This window comes from Schistocerca nitens, chromosome 1, assembly GCF_023898315.1.
Source record: "Schistocerca nitens isolate TAMUIC-IGC-003100 chromosome 1, iqSchNite1.1, whole genome shotgun sequence".
NCBI lineage: Eukaryota > Metazoa > Arthropoda > Insecta > Orthoptera > Acrididae > Schistocerca > Schistocerca nitens.
In genome coordinates, this window is record NC_064614.1 from 176,249,086 (window position 1) to 176,259,379 (window position 10,294).

General features: G+C 43.2%; 1 non-coding gene across 1 annotated transcript; it reads right to left on the bottom strand.

The window, feature by feature from the left end:
• Positions 1-1,720: 1,720 nt before the first annotated feature.
• On the bottom strand, positions 1,721-1,795 carry Trnac-gca (transfer RNA cysteine (anticodon GCA)). Its single transcript has one exon. It is a non-coding gene; the product is annotated as a tRNA-Cys (tRNA).
• Positions 1,796-10,294: the final 8,499 nt, after the last annotated feature.

Consider the following 10,294-nt stretch of genomic DNA (forward strand, 5'->3'; position numbering starts at 1 on the left):
TTTTATCATACCTTACTAGTTTTGTGTAATCGGGATTGATCCAGATAATAATGTAGAAGAACATTAACAACGCCACTGCCGAGAGAAATTATTTCTGAAAATACTGAAGAAACTGAGACATAAATTAAACATTTCCTTTTCTGCTAAGGATAATTTCTATTTTCAAGGTTGTTGTAACCAAATATGTTGCGCAGCTTGTACGTTAGCTGTGAGTTTTGTGGAATGGAAATAGTGGCCACTGAAGTGCCACAGAAAACTATCTTGATGAAAATGCCCTCTTCTCTTTATTAATATTGGCCCAAAAAAATAAGTTCAGAAAGCAGTCTGACTATCTTCAGGAGTAACGTAACTGAAGGTATACATACTAAATGGATTGTTATAATCGTACCTCTGAATTATTGTCTTGTAATCAATATTTTTCCTCTCACATAAACTAACGCAAGATCCGCTTAACATTTCCTATGTGACGCATTATAGGCAAAACAGGCTCACCATTATCAATCCGTACACATTTCCATAGAGGAACTAAAATCACAAAATTTCGTAGAGCACTGCGTGGAACATGACGCCACATTCCGAAGTTCTCGAAGAGAACTTTCCTTCTGGAGCCTGAAAGAAATTTACTAGAATATTATACCCAACCTTACATTGTCGAAAAGTCTACAGGACGTGAAATAAATTCTCATGTAAATAACCTTCATGGTAATGTCACAAGATAAGAATCAGCTGTCATCAGTACACGATTTTTGTGCACCTACCCTATGGTTCAACAAAAACCTTATAAAATGAATTACTATGCTTGATTTGATGAGGGGACGATCTGTAAATCAAAGCAAAATATTTTTATCATTAGACGAATATTGGGGATAACATGGTACAAATGCTTTACAAGTAACACCACGATTGTGTTACTAAAGCCACATGGTATCCATAGCCACGATAGGGCAAATTCTTCACCAACAAGGTGTTTGTGAAACTAACAAATCAAGCACGAAACTATAAGTAAATGAAGAGTTCGTGTTCAACTCATCTTTCTCTCTCGTTATTTCTCAGTATAATTCAGAGCAGCCACACTTATTATCACATCATAACACACACAAGAACTGAACACAACGAGAGCCATAATAGAATTGAGCAAAATGAAGTTTTGATCACCTTCAAACTCGCAAGCCATGTGGACGGTATACACGCCTTTAATTCTCACCGGCTGAGGCATGTTTGCCCCAAAGATCTTAGTCAAGAGAAATGAGTATAGCGGATGCAGGAATCACCTCACGGATAAATCATCACTGGGCGCAGGTATCACGCATAAGACATGATACTTGGAATATGAGAGGTTTAACACAAAAATCTAAATTTTATACAATCTCGAAAAAGACACTTCGTCCTAGACTCTTGAGAGAGATATTGCCACACTGGGTCGCGCAATTACTGTTGTTGCCAGCCAGTCAGGCGTCATTACTTTAGCTTTCAATACCATCCTGCAGTAACTTCAAAGAAATGTTTTAAATCTGTTTAGGTAAAATCTAATTGGTGGATTTAGTGGTTTTCAGCATGACTTGAACGAACAAAGAATTTTTTAACTCAAACGGAAAACAGTGACTCTTGTCTTGGTAGTTGTATTGAGAAACTTATATACACACAAAGCAATCCAGAATGAGAATTTCACTCTGCAGCGGAGTGTGCGCTGATATGAAACTTCCTGGCAGATTAAAACTGTGTGCCCGACCGAGACTCGAACTCGGGACCCTTGCTTTTTGCGGGCAAGTGCTCTACCAACTGAGCTACCGAAGCACGACTCACGGCCGGCACTCACAGCTTTACTTCTGCCAGTACCTCGTCTCCTACCTTCCAAACTTTACAGAAGCTCTCCTGCGAACCTTGCAGAACTAGCACTCCTGAAAGAAAGGATATTGCGGAGACATGGCTTAGCCACAGCCTGGAGGATGTTTCCAGAATGAGATTTTCACTCTGCAGCGGAGTGGGCGCTGATATGAAACTTCCTGGCAGATTAAAACTGTGTGCTTCGGTAGCTCAGTTGGTAGAGTACTTGCCCGCAAAAGGCAAACGTTCCGAGTTCGAGTCTCGGTCTGGCACACAGTTCTAATCTGTAAGAAGCTTCATATCAGCGCACATTCCGCTGCGCAGTGAAAATTTCATTCTGGAACTCTGTAGATGTTCAGGACATGCGCGCACTTCCCCATCTTCGCATGCACTCTAATTTTTCTAGCTGAATCTTAAGCCCTGTTAGTTCTTCCTATCAAACAGGACATGCCTGCCAAAAGCATAATATGCATACTCGGCCAGCTAACAACGAGATCTGTTTAAGCATCCAAAATTCTGCCAAAACAATGCGTCACGATAAAAACGCGAATGACACTACAAGCCCCTCTTCTTCTAAAAAATTGCCGCTTTGGCTCTGTCGCCGTGACATTGTGAACATTTTTACCCATCACGCGTTTCCAGGCCCAGCAACTAACCTCACATTAGAGCTCTTCCGAAAACAGGTAGTTGCACAGAAGGCAAGGCCATTATTTTCTGCAATTCATGTTCCTATCAAAAGTTGTAAGATAGTTATCTTCTGTAAGCAGTCTTCAGAACGAGAGAAAGCACTAGACTCCTGCATGACATTTCGCTTTCCCAGCCTCATTTCGGTCCGCTGGGCAGCTCTCGGTTGTAAACCTACAATAGCTCACCCTTACTACCCCCCCTCCCCCCTCTCATACCACCAGGCTGGCCTTGGCTTGCCGACTTGTGTGCAGGCAAACACCTGATCCACCCATCTGAGCCGATGGCAGTGGGCCGCTTTTCTTTTCATTGCATCAGCTGGCCGCAGTGGTATAGCGGCTCTAGGCGCTCAGTCCGGAACCGCGTGACTGCTACGGTCGCAGGTTCGAATCCTGCCTCGGGCATGGATGTGTGTGATGTCCTTAGGTTAGTTAGGTTTAAGTAGTTCCAAATTCTAGGGGACTGATGACCACAGATGTTTAGTCCAATAGTGCTCAGAGCCATTTTCATTGCATCCTCTGCCCTACCGGTTCCAGATCCAGTGTGCTACGCATTCCCATGCAGAAGTCACAGTGAAAAGAAGAAAATACTGTACCACATTAAATTTAAAGATAAGAAGCTAAAAAAGAACTCCCTGTGAGCCGATTTACTTTAACGAAAACATTGCTGTAGTATTCTGCACCCCCATTACCGTCATATTACTGAATCACCCTCATATCACGGGAAAGAGGTATGCAAAAAGGCTTGCCACATTTCAATTCATGAGTGTATAATTTTATTGACAGTCTTTAGAGTTATATGATTTATCATCTAATCGAAATTTAACAGTTTTCTTTTAAAACTCGTGTGGATGACTAACACTTTTCCTTATTTAGAGTCAGTTGGCACTTTCCGCGCCATACAGATTTCGTGTCTATGTCATTTTGCAATTGGTTTTGGCGTTATGATGATTTTACTTCACGGCAAATAATAGCTTCATCCGCAAAAAATCTAAGAGAGCTGCTCAGATTGTCTTCTAAATCGTTTACATAGAGTATGAACAGCAAAGGCAAGTTTTCTTTTAAAACTCGTGTGGATGACTAACACTTTTCCTTATTTAGAGTCAGTTGGCACTTTCCGCGCCATACAGATATCGTGTCTATGTCATTTTGCAATTGGTTTTGGCGTTATGATGATTTTACTTCACGGCAAATAATAGCTTCATACGCAAAAAATCTAAGAGGGCTGCTCAGATTGTCTTCTAAATCGTTTACATAGAGTATGAACAGCAAAGGCCCTACAATACAACCTTGCGGGATGCCAGATATCACTTCTGTTTTATTCAAAGACTTTCCATGTATTACTACTAACCGTGACCTTTCTGAGAGGAAGTCACGAACCCAGTTACACTGCTGCAATGATACTCCATAGGCACGCAATTTGATTAGAAGTGTCTTGTGAGGAACGATGTCAAAGTTCTTCCATAAATGTAGAAATATGAAATCAATCTGAGATTCCAGTCAAGAGGATACAAGACTTCGTGCCTCTAAGGAGCTAGTTGCGTTTCACAAGTATGATATTTTTTGAATCCGTACTGCCTGTGTCAATAGATAGTTTTCTTCGAGGTAATGTTATAACACACCATATTTCTAGAATCGTAATGCAAACTAACGTCAGTGGTATGGGTCCGTAATTTATCATATTGCTCCTATTTCCTTTCTTGAGTATATGTGTGGCTTGTGCAACTTTCCAGTCTTTGGCGACGGATCTTTCGTTGAGTGAGTGTTTGTATATAATTGCTCATTATCGGGCTATTTCATCAGCATAAACTAAAAGGAATCTAATTGGTATACTATGCCGCCTGGAAGACTTGCCTTTATTAAAAGATATAAGTTGCTTTGCTACACAGAGGATATCTTCTTCTAAATTACTCATGTTGGCAGCTGTTCTCGACTCGAATTCTGGATATTTACGTCTTCTTCTTTGATGAAGTGATTTCGGAAAACCTTGTTTAGTGACTCCGCTTTAGTGTCGCTATCATCAGTAATATTACTCTATTGGTATCGTGTAGAGAAGGTATTGATTATGTCTTACTGCTTGTGTACTTTTCATATGACGAGAATCTCTATGGAGTTTCTCCCCGAAAGCATCCCGCATTGACGTCAGTGCTAAGTTTCGAGCTCCAGTAAAACCCTGCAAATCTTAGAGATTCTGTGCTCTTTTAAATTGCTATTTGCTGTGGATTATTTTTTGCTAAGAGGTCAAGTATGTCTTTGCAACCATTTACACTTCGGAACTAATTATTCAATTTATTTTCGGAGAAAGCATTTAGTACAATTTATGACTATGTTTTTATACCTGAGACCGGCTTTCAACATGTATTTCGGCCAAACTGCAGAGTAAGGTACTTAATTGATATGACATTCAAGTTGCCTTTGAACTGCTCAGAGTCGAAAGGGTCGGGGGAGATGTATTTTCACGTGATAGGATCGTCAGTTATCATAAAAATCACTTATGGGCTTATAACAAGTGCGGCAAGACAGATATCAACAGGTAATCACCCACAATGTGTGGGGTGGAAACATTCGTGATCAACTTATTCGCTCCTACTTCTTTCCGGAACATCGTAACCGAACATCGCTTTCTCAGGCATGACGTGCTTCATATACTTGATGATGTACCTCCAGACACCATTCAACGACTGTGGTTTATGAACGTTGGTGCTCCATCTCACTTCATACGGATAGTTTGCCGGTATCTTCATAACCGGCTTCCGAGCATGTGATAGGTTGAGACGGAGCTATTACATGAAGTGCCCTGTTGTCGGATTTGAATGGAATGGATGTTTTCCTTCGATAAATATAAAAGCAGTGGTGTGCTCAACTCACGTACTCAACATTGATGTTCTGAAGGGGAGCATGCAAACTGGAATTCACCAAGAATGGGAAACACGTCAGGAGTTTTCCGCAGTATACGACAAAGTGTGGAATGCAGGCTCCAGAGATACATGGAAGAAGGAGGTGGTCACTTAGAACTATTTAACTAAATATAAATGTGTTTGGAAAATGTATAATTTTTGTGCCATGAATAATAAATCCTATAGTGCATCAATAACGAAGGACTTCTGGACCTATGTTCATATGAACATTTCATAATATTTTGATGAAAAGAATAAATCCTTAAAGATTCTGAGACGAGTTTTTACACATATATTATGCATGAAAACCAAGAAGGAACAATAATAATGGAGGGCCAAGAAAGAAATTCTCGAATTAAAAAAGGCATAAGACGGAGATGCACTCTTCGCTGCTGTTCAGTCTATGTATGGAAGAAGCAATCACCAGGAATTCAGGATGAAGGAATATCTAGAATGATTCGTTGTCCTGAAGTTGCTGTCGTCAGTGAAAGTGAGGAAGGAATTCAAAACATATTGATTCGAGTAAACAGTGTGCTGAGCACATACTATGGAAAGGGAGTAGCCGGCCGGAATGGCCGAGTGGTTCTGGGCGCTGCAGTCTGGAACCGCGCGACCGCTACAGTCGCAGGTTCGAATCCTGCCTCGGGCATGGATGTGTGTGATGTCCTTAGGTTAGTTAGGTTTAAGTAGTTCTAAGTTCTAGAGGAGTGATGACCTCCGCTGTTAAGTCCCATAGTTCTCAGAGCAAACCGAGGAAAGACGAAAGTAATGAGGAGTAGCAAAAATGAGTTTAGTTATTAACTTAAGTTCAAAATTGGAGATGAAAGTAAAGAATTCATCTATCACGAAAACAAAATAATGTATGATGGACGAAATAAGGAGGACATAAAAAGCGGGCCACGACAGACAAGAGGGCATTCGTGGCCAAAAGAAGTCTCCTGGGATATTCTGAGAATATACGCTTGCAGCACAACGTTGTGTGGAAGCCAATCATGGACTGTGTGAAAACGGAAAAAAGAGAATAGAAGCGTTTGAGACTGATGGCTGTGTGGGAATGCTGAAAATTTGGCTGACTTAGGGTCCAACCGATACGGTCACGAGCCCAGTAGAGACACTACAGGCGATATTGTGCTGTCAGCAAAGGCACTCGTGTCGATCGTCTGCTGCCATCGCCGATTAACGCCAAATTTAGCCGCGTTATCCAGATGGAAAGTTCGTCGTAATTCTCACATTGATTTCTGTGGTTATTTCACGCAGTGTTGCTTGTCTGTTAGCACTGGCAGATCAATGAAAACGCCGCTGCTCTCGGTCGTCAACAGAAGGCTGTCGCTGACTGCGTTGCCCGTGGTGAGAGGTAATTCCTGAAATGTTGTAGTCTGGACACACTCTTGACTATTTCCGAAATGGAACGTCCCACGCGTCTAGCTCCAATTATCATTCGGCGTTTAGAGTCTATTAACTCCCGTCATGCGGCCGCAATCACGTCTAAAACCCTTTCACATGAATCATCTGAGTACAAATGACAGCTGCGCCAATGCACTGCCGTTTTATACTTTGCGCGCACAATACGAACTCCACCTGTATATGTGCAAATCGCTATGCCATGACTTTGCCGCTTCAGTGTACAGGGCAGAACAGCAGAGCTGTGGCTGAAGGATGGCGTTAGGACCGGGGAGGCCAGGTCAGTTTCTGGGAAATCATTTGCCCCGCCCCCCCCCCCCCTCAATCCATTGCACAGGCAAGGGCCACAGGCCGTTTCACCGTAGTTTTTCAGGTGGGACGGCGGTTCCTCTGTTTGAGGCGGTTAACGTTGCTCGAACTGGTGTCGCCTGGGCTGGTGTCGTCCGCCAGCCCCCCCTCTTGCATTTCCGCGAGGCTGTAATATTTTCAGTAGAGCGTCTCCAAAGTGCTACCGACCACCCGTACAGTGGGCAGGGGCATCCGGGCGTGATGCTGTAAAAGCGTCCGACTCCGGGATCATTGGCAAGCTAAGATCGCTTCGTAAAGTGGGCAGAGCAAACCTCCACTATTAGCACCAGCTTTGCAGCTACCCAATGCCTCGCTGGTGCCAGTACACAAAACACTGTCCTTATGAAGTGTACCCAGGCATTCACGAACTATGGGGACGGTGGATTACCATTCATCGGAACCCGCCACTTCCCGAAAATTATCCAACTACATTGCTCAATGAGTGCGCCATTTTTCACACATTTTTTTCCCATTGGCAGAGCTAGAGAGTGCTTACAAGCACTTTTGGTGCATCGCGATGGCAGAGAGGGGCAGTTCTTATAGACCCTTAGGACGGAGTCTTGTTTGGAGATTGAGAGTTTCTTCAGAGATGGAGATAGGACGTAGACTTCTTCGGAGACGTTTGAGAAGGAGAGATTGAGGGACACAGAGAGCAGAGGGCAGGACCTGACGTGCCACGGTTTCAGCAGTACGTCACTTGTTGTAACTTCATCTCATCTCGGCTCAGTTGAAGCTGTGTAAGTTCAAGCAGCGATGTGGTGAGCGAGTAACGCTCATGAGGTAACAGGCGCAATTTGATCTCACTTAATATTAATCGGTCCTGCTTTATACTTTACCTCTTGGACATGACACTGTTGTTGGGTTATCTCGCATGCTTATCCACTTCACTTACCAAATTTATACGATCACCACGATCAGAATGACCCTGCGTTTAAATTCAATTAGATTCTGCGTCAAGCTTTGTTACGAGAGTTAACTCAACTTCTTTATGAGCCGAAACAATTAGCCTAGCAGATAAAGTTGTTATTTCCGTGAACTCAGATTCTGCACCCATTTATTGTGTGAGGGAGAACTTGTTTATTTGTTTTTGTCCAGTGATAATTTATTTGAGTAATTTGTCAATAAATCATAACGTTTCTGAATTCCTGTTTCATTCCAGTAACCTTGTACTCGCAATGCCGTATTCACGCTTATTAATCGTATACAAGACCCACAGCTACGTTTAATATGTCAGGGCCAACCTTCCCGTCTGTTTCCTTGCACTCACATTATTACCATACATTTGAATCATAGTGCAGTGATTTGCATCTCGAAAGTGGATACTCGGTGCATATCAAAGGCGTTTAGTAAAAGTATAGCCGTAACCTCATTGGCCTATTGCACCATCAGCGACCATTGGAATATTTATGTGACATAATAACTGCAACGAAATAGAGTAATCTTAGACAACAGTACTTTAACAAGTTTATCATGTTATTAGCACGGTAGTGCTTCAGAAAACTAACGCGTGCAAATCAGCTGCTTGTATACCAATAAACTGCATTCCTCTGTTTTATGAGAGTCAGTTTTATGAGAGTAGCTCGTTCAGCGACAGTGGACAAATACGGCTGAGACTGCCAGACTGGGGGAATGGCGTTAAGGTATCGTTAACCAGACGAACTGTGAAGGAGGAACATTGGCTTGTTGTGTGCAGTTCCATGTCTAGCATACTGGGGGAAATGTTGACAACTTCTTACCATTAATCAAGCATTTAGTAGCTTCAGCCGAAGATGATGGTGGCCAAGATTTACTTTTGATAGAAAAAATGGGATTGCAAAGCCAGAACGATTACGATGACATCTCTGCAGACATGAGACGAGTTACGTTACCAAGTTCAGTGATTTGTGCGTTCCGGTGCAGTTTTCCGTCTGTTACAATATTCTCGTATCCCTGGGGTGCTATTCTAACATTTACTCTGAACACTAAGTAGTTTGATCTGCCCTCGTCCCCTGTGTAGTAGATGAATGATGATCTGTCGCATTAATTACAGTTCCCTCCTAACCGCTACGTGTGTATATACGCAACTGGAAAGTTTCTGAAGTCTTTGGCAACTTGCAATGGCTTGGAAAATTTCTTCTTCGTCTCTTTCAATTAAAATTCTGTCAACTATTGACTGTGCCTACATGCCCTACATAGCGTCTCAAGAGCCAATGTTACTTAAAGTTTGTGTTGCTTCACCAAATTCGTCATCAGCGGCACCTGATCAAATTCGCACAACTATAGCAACTGCTTCCCATTTGACTACGCCTCGTCCACTGTACACAGTAGCGCACCTCACCACGGACACACCACAAGCTGTCTGATGCAATGGACAACTGAGATCAGAGATAATGGTGCGCGTGCGATATAGGTTAATGCGCCGGTGCGATGCATGCGGTCGTCACATGACACCCTGCTGTGAGCTAATTAGACTACAGTATGTCTCTTTGGTGGTCAGGGGTATACGTTGTTTATCACCCATCGCCTGCTCTATGGTACAACAGTCACCTGGGATCTTCGCCTGAGTGCGCCGTTGCAATATATGCATTGAGACTGCCAGTCGTGGCTTTGAAAAATTACTGTGAGCCACACTATGTGATCAAAAGTGTCTGGACACCTGGGTGAAAATGACTTACAAGTTCGTGGCGCCCTCCAGCGGTAGTGCTGGAATTCAATATAATGTTGGCCCACCCTTTGCCTTGATGAAAGCTTCCACTCTCGCAAGCATACGTTCAATCAGGTGCTGGAAGGTTTCTTGGGGAACGGCAACCCACTCTTCACGGAAAGCTGAGTCCGTGAGACCTGGCACGAAGTCGGCGTACCAAAACTTTAAAAGGTACTCTACAGGATTCAGGCCAGGACTCTGTGCAGGCCAGTCCATCACAGGGATGTTATTGTCGTGTAACCACTCCACCACAGGCCGTGCATTATGAACAGGTGCTCGATCGTACTGAAAGAGACAATTGCCATCCCCGAATTGCCGAATTGCTCTTCAACAGTGGGAAGCAAGAAAGTGCTTAAAACATCAATGTAGGCCTGTGCTGTGCTAGCGCCACGCAAAACAACAAGGAGTGCAAGCCCCCTCCATGAAAAACACGACCACACCATAACACCACCGCCTCC